The sequence below is a fragment of the Ornithorhynchus anatinus genome, chromosome 3 (assembly GCF_004115215.2).
Source record: "Ornithorhynchus anatinus isolate Pmale09 chromosome 3, mOrnAna1.pri.v4, whole genome shotgun sequence".
Lineage (NCBI taxonomy): Eukaryota > Metazoa > Chordata > Mammalia > Monotremata > Ornithorhynchidae > Ornithorhynchus > Ornithorhynchus anatinus.
Window position 1 is genome coordinate 112,244,972 of NC_041730.1, and position 16,545 is coordinate 112,261,516.

Genomic DNA, 16,545 nt, shown 5'->3' on the forward strand with positions numbered 1-16,545 from the left:
CCACTATGAGTCAATCAATTAAATTTATAGAATACTTACTGTGTGCAGAGCACTATAATAATCTCTTGGGAGAATACAATATAACAGAGTAATTTATAATAATATTGATAATTATGGTATTTCTTAAGCACTCATTATGTGCTAGGCACTGTACTAAGCAGCTGGGGTGTATACAAGCCAGGTTGGATACAGTCCCTGTCTCACGTGAGGCTCACAGTACCATTCTCCAGTTTACAGATGAGGTAACTGAGGCCCAGAGAGGTGAAGTGATTTGCCCAAAGTTACACAGCAGACAGGTGGTGGAGGCAGGATTAGAACTCTTGACCTTCTAAATCCTAAGCCTGTGCTCTATCCTTTATGCCATGTTACTTCATGGAATTGATAGACAGGTCAGGCCCTCAGCAGGCTTACAGTCTGGAGCACTAGACAAACTCCGGGTGGACATGGAGTGTGTCTACCAACTCTCTTGTACTGTACTTTCCCAAGTGCCTTGGGACCGGGACCCTGGGGATCTTCTGGGATGTAAACTCACTATGGGCAGGAATGTGTTGGTTATATTGCTATACTGTTCTCTCCCAAGCACTTAGGTCAGTGCTCTGCACACAGTAAACACTCAATACATACTAATGATTGATTGATGTAACTCTCAGTGACTTTGTCAATTGTTTTTGCTATCATGAGTTGAACTGAAGCAAAAAGAAGTTAAGTGAATTGCTTTTTGCTTTTTGCTTCTCTCCCACTACCCTCTAGCTAGCAATCCTACTCCCATCCGCAATGACTATAATTTCCCAAGCACTTAGTGTAGTAAGTGCTCATTAAATACCATGGATTCACCATGACCTGAGTGACCCTAAAACTTTCAACCAGCAAATGGAGAGAATTGCAAATAGGGTTGGTGGAGGAAGGAAGGATGTTGAAGTCTTCATTTGGGTTGAGTCAGCTCTCCCCTCACCCTCGATCTAACAATATAATAGACACATTCTCTGCCCACAGAGAGCTTACATCCCAGAAGATCTCCAGGGGTCCTGGCTTTTCTCACAAAAAATGTGAGCCATCCCAGGCCTGATGTTTGGATTGAGTTGACCTTGAGGGGGTGGGGACATTTAGACTGTGAGACCGTTACTGGGCAGGAATTGTCTCAGTTGCTGAATTGTACATTCCAAGCGCTTAGTACAGTGTAAGCATGCACATAGTAAGCGCTCAATAAATACAATTGAATGAATTAATGAATGAGGATCAGAATGGGAGGTGGCCACTAGGGTGGCATCATATCAAACAAAAACTCTCACATTTGGCTTCAAAACTCTCCATTACCTTGTCCCTTCTTACCTCACCTCCCTTCACTGCTTCTACATCCCAACCTGCACACTCCACTCCCTGGTGCTAACCTTCTCATTGTACTTCGTTCTCCCTTGTCTCGCTATCAACCCCTGGACCACATCCTACCTCTGGCTTGGAATGTCCTCCCTCCTCAAATCCACCAATCACACTTCTCCCCTTCAAAGCCCTACTGAAGGCTCACCTCTTCCAAGAGACCTTCCCAGGCTAAGCCCCCCTTTCCTCAGCTCCCCCTCCCCTCTGCGTCACCATAACTCACTCCCTTTGCTCTACCCCCTTCTCCCTGGCTCACAGCAATTGTGTATATATGTACATATCTATAATAATATTTATTTATATTGGTGCATTTACTTGTTTTGATGTGTATAGAGCTATAATTCTATATTTATATTCATGCTTATTTACTTGTTTTGATGTCTGTCTCCCCACTTCTAGACTGTAAGCCTGGTTGTGGGCAGTGATTGTCTCTCTATATTGCTGAATTGTGCTTTCCCAGCGCTTAATACAGTGCTCCGCACACAGTAAGAGCTTAATAAATACAACTGAATGAATGAATAGGACTGAGGGAAAGGCAGGTGGAGCCATGCAAAACCATACCATACTTCAATCCCTTTGCCTCAGAATTGGTGGAACTAATAGGCTGCCCATGCAACTTCCTAAGCCAACACGCTATTAACATGCAAATTGCACTGGAACTCTTAATCTCCTGTTATTTACTTTCATCATTCTCTTTGGAGGCCAGCGGGACCCTGGTATTCTTTCCATAAATCTCCCTACTACATGGTCTTCCATTTGCCTCTGCCTCCTTCCCTTTCTTCTCTCTCCCCACACCGTTATCCTACCTACCTACCACCAAATGCCATCTTTTGGCTCATCAACAATAATCCTAGGTTCAAAACCCAATTCTTACTCCCAACTGCTCTTCCAAATCAGCTCCACTCCCCAAACTCATGCTGAGTCCATCTATCTCCCCTGACAGAGCTAGAGACAGAGAATCAGCATGGCCTAGTGGATAGAACACAGGAACACAGGCCTGGGAGTCAGAAGGACCTGGGTTCTAATCTTAGTCTCTGCCACTTGTCTGCTGTGTGGTCTTGGGTAAGTCACTTAACTTCTCTGTGCCTTATTTACTTTTTCTGTAAAGTGGGGATTAATTATGGGAGCCCCATGTGAGACATGGACTGTGTCCAACCTGACTAGCTTGTTTCTACTCCAGCACTTAGTACAGTGCCTGGCACATCCTAAGTGCTTAATAACTACCATAAAAAAATAACAAAAAAATCCAGAAAGCCATTCACTCTTTTCTCATTCTATCTTCTTGGAAGAACATATCTAGTGGTCCCTCCTGTCTCTGGCCTGGAATGCCCTCCTTCCTCAACTCCAACAGAAAATTTTTATCCCCCTCTTCAAAGCCTTATTGAAGGCATATCTGCTCCCAGAGACCATCCCAGACATAGCCCCACTTTTCCTCTTCTCCCACTCCCTAGACATCGCCTGACTTGCTCCCTTTGTTCTTCCTGCCCCATCAAATCACAGCACTTACGTATATATCTGTAATTTTATTGATTTGTATTGATGTTAGATCAACTAGATGCTAGAATCTTAACTCAATGTGGGCGGGGAATGTCACTGTTTATAGTACTTTCCCAAGTACTTAATACAGTGTTCTGCACACAGTAAATACTTAATAAATGCGGTTGAATGCATGAATGAATGAATGGATTATTTATTTCCATCATTCACACAAGGGCCTTAGACCACTCGGCTTTTTTGCCTTAAACTCTTGGAAAAACACTGACGGTTCTTGCTGTTTCACCCACTCATCTCTGGTCATGGACTGAGTACTGGGCTCAGTGAGTTAGAGGAGGAGAGAATTACCTGTCATTCCTTCCCTTGGCTTTCTGGGGATTTACTGTTATCAGCAATAAAAAATCTGGCTCCCTACAGATACAGTCAGGGCTGATTTTTTTTTTCTCTTAGTGATAAGCTTCATTCTAGATACACGGAAATCATCTGGCTTTAACCCTGTCCTGGCACGGAGCTTTGCCTGTGTGCCCTTAAGCTGCACCTAATAACCACACTGGCAACCCTAGCTTATATATTCAGGCTTAGACTCCTTTGTGGAATAATAATAATCAATCAATCACATCATAGTTACTGAGCACATCTTGGGTGCACAGTGCTGTACTAATCACTTGGGAAGGTACAGTAAAACAGAGTTGGTAGACACTTCCCTGCCCAAAAGAAGCTTCAAGTCTAGGGGACAATAATAATAATAATAGTAATAATAATATAATAACAACAACAACAGTATTTGTTAAGATGCATTTACTATGTGCTGTGGCTTTTGTTGTCTGATGCTGTCCAGTCATTTCCTACGTATAATGACTCCATGGACACATCTCTCTCAGAATACACCACTTCCATCGCCTATCATTCTGGTATTGCACCCATAAGGTTTTCTTATTAAAAATATGGAAGTGGTTTATCATTTCCTCCTTTTGTGCAGTAAATTTGAGTCTCCTTCCTTGACTCTCTCATTTGCTGCTGCTGCCCAGCACAGTTGAGTTTTGACTTGTAGCAGATTGCCTTCCACTCACTAGCCACTGCCAAGCTAGGAATGGAATGGGTTTGCCTCTGGTTGACCCTTCCTTCCATAGCTGAGACTGGCAGAGTACGGGAAACTCTCCAGGTGTGATCCTGAGAGGGTAAATGCTGGGGTAGACTCTCAGTCTAAACTGGGGAAAAACAGGTATATAACTCCCATTTTACAGGTGAGAAAACTGACACAGATAATTTAATAAGTTGTCTAAATCAGACAACTGGCAAATGGCAAAACAGGGATTAGAATATAGGTCCTCTTATTCTCAGGCCCATGTGCTATCCACTAGGCCATGTTATTAATGATCTTAAAACTGGTTTATTTTCCTTTTCTCATTTGGGGAGTTAGTAATTCTTTCTGAAGACAAGGGGTGGCCCTTTTCTGCTCAAAGATTCTATGAATATGGCCATTTATGGATTTCAAAATGGTATAAAGTTGGAACCCAAACCAATCTCCCTCTCCCTCTGTTATCTCTCCAGTCCTAACATAGCACTGAAAGCCTTGAAGGCTTTAACAGTCCCGATTCAGAGGAATAGGTTATTTTCTTTCTATAGGTCAAATGGCCAGAATGTCATTTCCCCATTCAAATGGAAAAATGCCCATCAGATAGTCAGTCTTTCTGGACAAGATGTGGAAATGCCAGTTTCCAGGGAACTGGAATTAGCCAGGGGCCTTTGGACAGCTCCCATTTTTAGTCTAGGCCTGTCTGAATAATAATAATAATAATGCTCTTTGTTAAGTGCTTTCTATGTGCAAGGTTATGTACTAAGCACTGACGTGGATACAGCGAATCTGGTTGGACACAGTCCCTGTCCCACATGAGGCTCACAGTCTCAATCCCCATTTTACAGATGAGGGTACTGAGGCCCAGAGAATAATAATAATAATAATAATAATGTTGGTATTTGTTAAGCACTTACTATGTGCAGAGCACTGTTCTAAGCACTGGGGTGATCAGATTGTCCCACGTGAGGCTCACAGTCTTAATCCCCATTTGACAGATGAGGTAACTGAGGCACAGAGAAGTTAAGTGACTTGCCCACAGTCACACAGCTGACAAGTGGCAGAGCCGGGATTCGAACCCATGAACTCTGATTCCCAGACCCGGGCTCTTGCCACTGAGCTACGCCGCTACCCACAATAATGATGGTATTTATTGAGCACTTATGCTTATGTGCCAAGCACTGTTCTAAGCACTGGAGAAGTGAAGTGATTTGCCCCAGGTCACATAGTAGATAGGTGGCAGAGCCAGGATTAGAACCCATGATGTTCTGACTTTCAGGCCTGTGCTCTATCCTCTCCACCATGCTGATTCTGAAAGCGTGTGAATCTAGTTGTAAACAGGCAGTAGTGTTTGTACTGGGACTAATGCTGGGTCACCTGTGATTTTCCAGATTCTATGTTTTTGTTACCACATGGGGTTGAAGATGGTAGAAACGCAAAAATCATCAGGAAGTACCATGGAAGAATCTCAGTTGACTCACGGGTCTTAAAGACTCTAATACCCTTCAGATATTTGTAATGTTTATGGATCTTACTAATTGATTACTATATGCGAAGCACTGGAGCAGATATAAGGTTAGGAGCTCGGACTTGGGACTTCCAGTTTTCCTTAACCCACTTTACTGATGAAGAATGAGGTCCAGAGAAGTTTGGTTAAGGTCACACAGCAGACCAATGCAGAGCTGGGAGCCCAAGTCCGGATCTCCTCACTCCCAGTTCTATGCTTTTTCCATAGGTCAGGCAGCTCCCTTTAGTGTTAGCAAAACTTCCTGCATGCTAAGCCTAGTAAAAGGCACAGAGAAGAATATCAAAGCAAGCACTTGGCATGGTCTGAGCCCTCAAGGAGTTAAAGTCCAATGCAGGAGAGAGGATAAGCCCAAATATATAATCAAGAACATCCAAGGAAGTGTTAGGCAGGGTTGTAGTATGGTCATTTTTTGGTGAGAGCTGTGAGTTTTTAAAGCGTACAGAAGTCCTGTTAGGTTTGGCAAAGATAATGCAGCGAATGAAACTACATTTTACAGGAAGCAAGGGGCTGTTTTGTTACCTTTCTGTTTGATGGAGCCAAGCCACCAGAGTTATCGTGGTGGGGCAAGGACAAAATCTCTACCTCTTTTCTCCTGTGGCTGGTGGAACAAGGATAAGTTTCACCTAGCTCTGTGGCACCTGCTCCACAATCCATCCCCTAATTAAGCTGATGAAAAGGCAGCCCAGAAAAGTAGGGATTGATCAATCAATTATTCAAAGGTATTTATTGATCACTGGTATTTATTGATCACTGTGTTCACAGCACTGTTCTAATGTCTTGGGAGGGTACAACAGAGTTGGTAAGACCTGATCCTTGCCCACAAGGAACTTACAAACTAGTGGGGATGACCTACTTTGGGGACTTTTTTTTTTGGTGTAAATCTCAATTTGCAGTTTTGAAATCTCCATTTGGATTTACTGTCTTGCATTTTTTTATTGTCACCAAATTAATATATTGTTTGTTAGTAGCCATGTGTAACCAGAGATTTATAATTCTTGAAATTACTCAGGCACTTTTGGAGTCTGGCCAGATTCTACATCTCTTTTATTCCTTCTGTCTGCTTGGATTGGTGAAGGGCTCCTAATGCTTCTCATTCTGGGTCTGTGGGTCTAACAGGAAGCAATGGGAAATGAAAGAATACCGAGGGAAAGACTTCAGGGGATTCTGGGTATGAAAGAATAAAATGGATCTGTTGTCAACTCTGAAAACTACTTGGATTTCTGCAAACATAGCTCCCATTTGCCCAGAAGTCTGCATGCAATGATACTATATATCATCAGAGAAGGGGTACAAAATAGAAGAAAAACTCAGTTTTATCACTAGACAAAACCATGGAAAATATTCTTCTGGAATATTGTGTACAGTGCTAGCTGCCCCCTCTTTTTATGGTATTTGCTAAGCACTTATTATGTGTCAGGTACTGTACTAAGTGCTGGGGTAGAAACAAGCAAGTCAGGTTGGACCCAATCCCTGTCCCACATAGGACTCAAAGTCTTATTCCCCATTTTACAGATGAGGTCAGTGAGGCGCATAGAAGGTAAGTGACTTGCCAAGATCATGCAGAGGACAAGTGGCAGAGCCAGCATTAGAACCAAGTTTTTTCTGACTCCCAAGCTCGTGCACTACCCACTAGGCGATATTGCTTCTCAGAAAGCACATCAAAAATCTGGAGAAGTTCAGAAAAGGGCAACCAAGATGATCAGAAGTTTGGAGTCATTTCTGTACAGGGCCTCATTGACAAGGTTAGGACTCTTCAGTTTGGAAAGATTAAAGTTGAGAAGGGCCATGATTAAAGTCTGCAAAACAGGAAGTGCAAACCAAATCATTCATTCATTTAACTGTATTTATTGAGCACTTCCTATGTTCAGAGCACTGTACTAAGTGCTTGGAAAACACAATTCAACAATAAAGAGAGACAATCCCTGCCCACACCAGTCTAGAAATCCCATAACAACCAATGAAGTTTGAAAGTGGGAGCTTCAAAACCATTTAAAAAAAAAGGTTCACGCAGCAGGTGGCGAACATATTTACATTTGTTAGCACAGGTCATCATGGGATGCTCTGCTGGCAGGAAACTATGATGATGACAATGATGATGATGACGATAGAGTCTGACATCAGAAATGACAACTGAGCCTCAGACCTGGTACTTCAGGACCAAAGACCTACCCAAAGAAAATATAATAATAGTGGGTTGCTTGGGGCTACTCACACTCTCATGTCTGTCAGTCATGTTTCCAGCACATTGGAAAGGGCAGAAAATAACAAAGGGTTCAAGAGGGATTTGTAAAAATTCATGGCGAGGGGTAGATAAGGATGTAGAGAAAAAAGTTAGAACATTAGATAGTACAGCCTGAAACATTTGTCTGGATGACAAGGAAGGTAACTATTACACAGCTCCTTGAAACATCCCAAGGCTACTACTGTCAGAGACAAAATACTAGGGCTGAACGATCTTCTCTTCTTATATGTGACACTGTGGTCTTGGCTGTGAATTCAGAATAACCTTTATTTTAATGATTTCTGAAATCTTTAGCAGTGCCTCCTATAATTTCAAATTTACTTTCTTGGCTCGCTTGATAGATGAATCTAAATCTATCCCAGGATGAACAGTCCTGAAATCTTTCATTTTCCCTAGTGAGCTGAATAAAAAGACATTTGTTTTTTAACAAAGCATAAAGTAGTATGATGATAAAGTGCTGATAATACTAGAAAATCCAGCTAACATGGATTGGACCTCTTAATTCTGAGTCTAATACTTCCTATATGTGCATTGACACATTCAAATTAGCAGAGCAAGTAATTCCTCCTTGTGAAAAATCAATATCTAATTATTTTTTAATTCTGAACATGACAGTTGAGCTCTAAGCTCAAGGTATTCCGACTTTTCATTTAGAATGCCATTAGTTGTGAGTCATAACGTCGGTTAAATCATCGAATTCCGCAGAAATCAAGCCCCTTATATTGTTCACTCATAGACTGCAAGCAAATGGGCGGGGGACTGTCGCTCCACATTCCACATTCTATGCAACTGCATTGGCACACAATTTTCCATTTTCCACTCCTAGGATATTGGAATCTCCAGAAATCCAGGCTGTGTATATCTCCTTCCCCTGTCGCGTCCCAAGATTGCCTTTCTGCCTCTTTATCTGTAATGCCAAGGAAAGTTTTCTTCTCCTTGATAGAGACTTGTTCTTAATGGCCTTGTTCTCTCCTGCATTCTTGGGCTCTGAGTTTACACACTGGATTACTCACAGAGTAGTTTTACTTTTGAAAATATGTATTCCTCACCATTAGACAAATATTCCGTTTTCCCAATATTGAAAAGAGAAAATCAGTCAATCAATCAGTCAATCAATGGCATCTATTTAGCACTTGCTGGGTACGGAGTACTGTACTAAGCACTTGGGGAGTACAACGGAGTTAGTGGACACTTGCCCTGCCCACAGCCGGTTTACATTCTGGGGGAGAGACAGACATTAATAGATGTAAATAATTTATAATATATGATTCATATTTATGTAAGTGCTGTGGACACATGACACGCATCTGTGTGTCTGCTCTTCATAAAGGCCATCAGTCATCACCATAGAGGGGCAGCAGGATGGCCCTGGTTCCCCTGACAGGCTCAGAAGGGACAGTAAAATTCAGCTCCTGCAGCTAAAGCTAAACCATCCCCCCATTTTCACAACTTTTCTGGAAAACCCAGTCACCAGAGGGCCAGAGAAGAAGCACCCTTCCCTTACCACTCCAACACTTGACATCCAATACTTACTGCCACCCAGACACTTAAGTCGACCCCTTGCCTACATCCTGCCTCTGGCCTGGAACACCCTCCCTCCTCAAATCTGACAGACAATTACTCTCCCCCCTGCTTCAAAACCTTATTCAAGGCACCTCTCCTCCAAGAAGTCTTCCTTTCCTCATCTCCCACTCCCTTCTGCATCACCCTGACTTGCTCCCTTTGCTCTTCGCCCATCCCAGCCCCACAGCACCTATGGACATATCCATAATTTATTTATTTGTATTGATGTCTGTCTCCCCCACTCTAGACTAAGCTAGTTGTGGGCAGGGAATGCGTCTGTTGATTGTTGCTATATTATACTCACCCAAGCACTTAGTACAGTCTCTTCATACAGTAAATGCTCAATAAATACAACTGAGTAAGCAGACTCCCCCATACTCTCTGGAACTGTCACATCCACACAGTCATATATATTCACCAATGAGTTATATTCACTTCAGTTGACATACATGGAAACCCACAGCCCAGAAAGAAAAACAGAATGAGAAGAATGGAGGAAATGACAAAGAAAGGAATATGGAGGCAGTCCTGAGATTGATGACAGAGTGTTGGAGGGAAGAAGGAGGTGAAAAAATATTAGGATTTACTAAATATTTTTGTGGTTTTAATATAACTCAGGATGGACTGAATTAACTGTCTTCCCATTATAAGGTATTATTATCAAGTGCCAGCGAGTTGTTTCCGATTCATTGCGACTTTATGGATATATTTTCTTCAGAACATCCTGCCTTTTGCTGGGATCCTTAGCCTTTCTAAGGGTTCTTCCATTATTGTTGTTATGGTCTCTATCCATCTAGCTGCTGGTCTGCCTCTTCCATGTTTTCCCTGGACTTTTCCTAGCATTAGTGTCTTCTCCAGAGAATTAGTCCTCCTGATTATATGTCCAAAATATTCTAAGTCGAATCATTTGGCCTTCCAAAGACCATTTTGAGTTAATTTGCTCTAAAATCCATTTGTCTGCTTTTCATGCAGTCCATGGCATTCACAAAAGTCTTCTCCAACACTACATTTCAAAAGAATCGATGGTCTTTCTATCCGTTTTTTTCTCTGTCCGGTTTTTGGATCCATATTGTCACTGGAAACAATATGTATTTTTGTGACAATTGTTACATCAGCACATTTCATGACCTTGTTCAGGCTCTTCCTAGCAACTCTTCCTAACATTAATCTTCTGTGTATTTCTTGACTACTAGTTCCTTTATTATTGATTACCAATCCCAGGAGAGAAAAATTGTCAACTATTTTAATCTTCTCTCCATCCACTATGTGTGTTAAAACTTCCACTATGGCTAAACTATTCTTTATCTTTTTTAACCAATATTTGTTTTGATTTGAACTGGTAGAGAAGGGAAGAAGAAAAGGTTGGACATTTTATTAGGATTTCCTTTGAAATGAGCATGACTTAGTAGATAATACAGACCTGGGAGTCAGAAGGATCTGGGTTGATCTTGGGAAAGGCACACTTCTCTGCCTCAGTTACCTTATCTGTAAAATGGGGATTAAGTTGGTTAGCCCCATGTGGGTCAGGGACTGTTTCCAAGCTGATTTTCTTGTAACCATCCCAGCACTTAGTACAGTGTGTGGCACTTAGTAAGCCCTTAACAATACTACAATTATTATTATTATTATAATCCCAGCTCCACCACATGTCTGTTGTGTGGCCTTGGGCAAGTCACTTCCTTTCTCTGTGCCTCAGTTACCTGATCTGTAAAATGAGAATAAAAGTGTGAGCCCTATGTGGGACAGGGACTGTGTCTAACCTGATTAATTTGGATCTGCTCCAGTGCTTAGAACAGTGCTTGGCACATAGAAATCACTAAACAAGTATCATAAGTATTATTGCTATTAACTGATTATCTTTCACAGGCTTTTCCTAGACTTCTTTTCATTCTAAAGGGCAAATTGGTGGACAGGGAACTTGTCTACCAACTCTACTGCATTTATTATTCTCATCTAAGAACTCATTATTGTGTTCTGCAAACAGTAAGCCTTCAAGAAAAACCACTGATGGACTGATCGATTAGGGTTATTTTGACCATTTCAATCGGCTAACAGTGGAAGTGTGAAGGATTAGAAAAAAATTGAGGTAGAGGAGGGTCCCACTAGATTGCAAGCTCACTGTGGGCAGCGAATATGTCTGCTATATTGCTATATCATGCTTTCCCATGAATTCAGTACAGTTCTCTGACCATAGCAAGCACTCAATAAGTATGATTGATTGATTGAATGTTAGGATTGAAGCTCCTCAATTTCAAAGTCATTCACCAAGAGTCCTAGGCCCATAGGGTAGCGTGACTAACTTTCTAACTTTGACTGGCTCCTAGCAACCCAAGCCACAGCAACCCTTCCAACGAGATATTACATTCAGTTTTCTCCTCCCACTCAAGCCTTGTCCATCGTAAATTGATTCATTCATTAAATGGTATTTATTGACCACTTACTGTGGGCAGAGCACTGTACTAAGAGCTTGGGAAAGTACAATCTAACAATAAACAGACACATTACCTGCCCACAAGGAGCTTACAGTCTAACTCACTTGTCTTGCAGAGCACTTTACTAGGGTTTGGGGACATGCAGCGTGGCTCAGTGGAAAGTGCCTGGGCTTGGGAGTTAGAGGTCATGGGTTCGAAACCCGGCTCTGCCGCTTGTCAGCTGTGTGACTGTGGGCAAGTCTTGGAGTCAGAGGTCATGGGTTCAAATCCCGACTCGGCCACTTGTCAGCTATGTGACTTTGGGCAAATCACTCAACTTCTCGGTGCCTCGGTTACCTCATCTGTAAAATGGGGATTAAGACTGTGAGCCCCATGTGGGACAACCTGATTCCTCTGTGTCTACCCCAGGGCTTAGAACAGTGCTCGGCACATAGTAAGCGCTTAACAAATACCAACATTATTATTATTATTATTACTTAACTTCTCTGTGCCTCAGTGACCTCATCTGTAAAATGGGGATTAACTGTGAGCCTCACGTGGGACAACTTGATTACCCTGTATCTACCCCAGCGCTTAGAACAGTGCTCTGCACATAGTAAACGCTTAACAATTACCAACGTTATTTATTATGCAATAGAAGTCAAAGGTGGGTCTCTGCCCTAAGTGAGCTTACATCCTAAATTCATCACTGTATTGTGCCTATCCAAGTCTCTTCTTAGGCCCTCTGGTTCATTACGCCCTGCTAGACCTCATTTTCCCTGGGCTCTCTGAATGCTCCTCCATCCTTTATTGTGGAATGAAGGGGAACAATGTGTCTACATTTCATGTCTAACACTTCACGATGAATTTTATGCTCAATTGCCACCCTCAGGAAATATTGAACAACTAATTCCCAACCTCTTTAAAGAGAGAATTTCCCCCAATTCATACGAAGTCTTGTCTAAATGCTTGTAAGAAAATGAGAAGATGGTAAGATGTGTATTGATTTTATGGATAATGATGGTATTTGGTAAGCACTTACTATGTACCAAGCCCTGTTCTAAGCACTGAGGTAGATACAAGGTAATCAGCTTGTCCCATGTGGGGCATACAGTCTTAATCCCCATTTTACAGATGAGGTGACTGAGGCAGAGAGAAGTTAAATGACTTGCCCAAAGTCATGCAGCTGGTAAGTGGTGGAGCCGGGATTAGAACCCACAACCTCTGACTCCCAAGCCCGGGCTCTTTCCACTAAGCCACGCTGCTCTTTGTGGTCAAGTAATGCAAGCCACAGATGTTATCATTTAAGAAGTAATCCATGGTCTCTAAATTGACTGTGGACAGGGAACATGTATACCAACTCTGCTATATTGTACTCTTACAAGTGCTTAGTACAGTGCTCGTCCCACAGTAAGAACTCAATGCTCTGCCACTTGTCAGCTGTGTGACTGTGGGCAAGTCACTTAACTTCTCTGTGCCTCAGTTCCCTCATCTGTAAAATGGGGATGAAGACTGTGAGCCCCACGTGGGACAACCTGATTCCCCTGTGTTTACCCCAGTGCTTAGAACAGTGCTCTGCACATAGTAAGCGCTTAACAAATACCAACATTATTATTATTATTATTAAATATCACTGATGCTGAAAGACAGAATAATGCCCAGGCCGTATCAATCAGTCATCTTTATTGAGCGCTTAACCGAATGCAGAGCACTATACTGTTTGGGAGAGTAAAATATATCACTTCCATTTCAACAGGATATACGATGAAACATTAGAGAAGCAGCGTGGCTCAGTGGAAAGAGCCTGGGCTTTGGAGTCAGAGGTCATGGGTTCTAATCCCAGCTCCACCAATTCTCCCCGCTTTAGGCAAGTCAGTTCACTTATCTGTGCCTCAGTTACCTCATCTGTAAAATGGGGATCAAGACTGTGAGCCCCATGTAGGACAACCTAATCACCTTGTATCCCCCCCAGCGCTTAAAACAGTGCTTTGCACATAGTAAGCACTTAACAAATGCCGTCATTATGAAAGCAGGGAGCACCAGGAAATGGAGGTTATTATTATTACAAATATATTGATAAAATAATATTAATAATAATATTAATAATATAGTGCCAAGCACTACACTAAGTATAGAGGGAGATTCAAGTCAATTTGGTCCAGTACAGTCCATATGGGGCTTAGGGTCTAAGCAGGAGGAAGGACAGGTATAGAATTTCCATTTTACAGATGAGGGAACTGAGGCACAGAGAAGCTAAATGGCTTGGCCAAGGTCACACAGCAGAGCCAGGAGTAGAATCCAGGTCCTCTGACTCCCAGGCCCATGTCTTTCCACCAGGCCATGCTGCTTCTGTGGAGATCTATCTTGAGCTCTTGAAATTTCTTTTTAGGATTTTGAACATTCTTCACGGCACTTATTTCAAAGTGTCAATGTTCATATGAATTTCAATCAGTATTCAAGAGAACAGTTGCTCCCATTGTCTATAAAATCCATGTTGGGACAGAAAACCAGAGACATTAAGCAAGCAATCCACCGGAAGACTTGAAATATAAATGATGAATCACAGTAGGATGTTATCTGATTCTCCCTTGTGAGCCTTCTTTTCTAACTTTCCCATTATGAGTAATAGCTTTGCAGAATTTAGCACATTTTCAAGTAGCGTGGCCTAATGGAAGACTCACGGGCCAGGAGTCTTCTAATCCCAGCTCTTTCCTTTGTCTGCTGGGCGACCTGGGCCTCAGTTAACCTCATCTGTAAAATGGGGGTAAAATATTCTGTTCTTCCTCAGTCTCACACTGTGAGTCCCTGGTGAGACAAGGATTGTGACCTGTTTATATTGTATCAATCCCAGCAATTAATATAGTGCTTGGCAGATAGTAAGTGCTTAGCAAAAGACACAATAATAATTAGCATTAATATTACTTAGCTCTGAATTGGTCACTATCGCCAGCAACACCAACAACAGGATTAAGAGCTAGCGGTTTTGGAAGCAGAAACATCATTCTTATTTTGGACTTGTGGAAATAGGAGCGGCATGGCCTAGTGGAAAGAGCACGGTCCTGTGAGACAGAGGACCTGGGTTCTAATCCTGGCTTCACCATATGCCTACTGCATGACCTTAGATGTCACTCTGCCTCAATTACCTCATCTGTAAAATGAGGATCCAATACCTGTTCTCCCTCCTACTTAGATTGTGAGCCGTGTGTGTAGGACAGGGACTCTGTCTGACCTGATTATTTTTTACCTTGGACAGTGCTTGACACATAGTAAGCATTTTATAAATATTTTTATTATTATTATTATCATCAGTAGTAGTAGCATTAAAGAATCACTGGAGAAAAACTAAAAATCTAAACAACTTATTATCATTAATAATAATAATAGGGGTATTTGTTAAGTGCTTACTATGTGCTAGACACTGAACTAAGCACTGGGCAATTGGGTTGGACACAGTCCCTGTCCCATACAGTCTTAATCCCCATTTTGCAGGTGAGGGAACTGAGGCACAGAGAAGTGAAGTGACTTTCCCAAGGTCACACAGCAGACAAATGTCAGAGCTGGGATTAGAACCTAGGTCCTTCTGACTCCCAGCTCCATGCTCTAGCCATGAAGCCACTAGGTTATTCTTTGCGAGTGTGGTCTTAATTTTGGTTTTCAAGTGGCAGAGTTAATCTGGAAAAGACATTTCTGGAAATAAAATTAAGAGAGAGTTCTATAAATCTGACCCAGCAGGGACAGACATGAAACGACTTCAATGAGACCGGCATCAAATCCAACCTACTCAAAGGGCTGTTTTAATTGTCAACAATCTTTCGACTGAGGAACACAGTCTACAGTTCTTAAATGGAGAATTTACCACTGGTCCAGTTGAATAGAACTGAAGAAAGGCAGCAAAAAAAGATTTTTTTCCCCTAGCTCTAGCCCCTGGAGGATAAAAGGGGTAGATGAGTGGAAGCATTTCTGTCCAAATCAGCGGAGCTACTAGTTCCACAGTGACCTTGCACTCAGCAAATAATATGGAATACCTGAACTTAATACTTTGCTATTTGTTCCCAGGGGTCCCCAGAAGAATTTCCGATAAAATGACAGCTTGCTTTCCCTACTGCTACCTGCTCCCTCCTCCACCATTTGTTCCTATCTTTGTCTTTCTCTTTCCTCTTTCCTATCTATCACTTGTGACATTCTGAACAGCCCACCCAGGGACTTTCTACCCTCTAAGTGACACAATTCACAACACATCTTGGATTTTGAATTTAGAAAATTTCACAGAGATTAGATTTCTAGGATCTCTGCCCCTCCTTGCCCACCCAGTCTTCTTCTCTCTTCACCCCCAAGTGCCTGGAAACTCTCCTAGAAGTCCACTGGGCCTCTTTCATCCTCCCTCCCCTAATCCAGCATTGTGTTTTCTCTCTAATACTACTATTACTAGTAATAATTATATTTGTTAAGTGCTTAATATACATCAAGTACTTACTAAGTACCGGGGTAGATACAGGATAATCAGGTCCACTTGGAACTCACAGAACAAGTAGGCAGGAGAAGATTCGTTTATTCATTCATTCAATCGCATTCATTGAGTGCTTGCTATATGCAGAACACTATACTAATCTCTTGGGAGATCACAGTACAGTAATTAATGGACACATTCCCTGCCCACAATTAGCTTACAGTCTAGAAGCAGGGAGACAGATATCAGTACCAAAAAAAAAAAAATTACACATAGGTACATAAGTGCCTTAGGGCTGGAAGGGGGAAGAGCATAGGGAGCAAGTCAAGGCAACAGAGTGGGAGAGTGGGAGATAAGGAAAAGTGGGGCTTAGTCTGGGAAGGTCTCTTGGAGAAGATGTGCCTTTAATAA

General features: G+C 42.1%; 1 non-coding gene across 1 annotated transcript; it reads right to left on the reverse strand.

The window, feature by feature from the left end:
• Positions 1–3,911: 3,911 nt before the first annotated feature.
• On the reverse strand, positions 3,912–4,048 carry LOC114810515. The gene has a single exon (XR_003758214.1). It is a non-coding gene; the product is annotated as a small nucleolar RNA SNORA7 (small nucleolar RNA).
• Between the last annotated feature and the right edge of the window lie 12,497 nt (positions 4,049–16,545).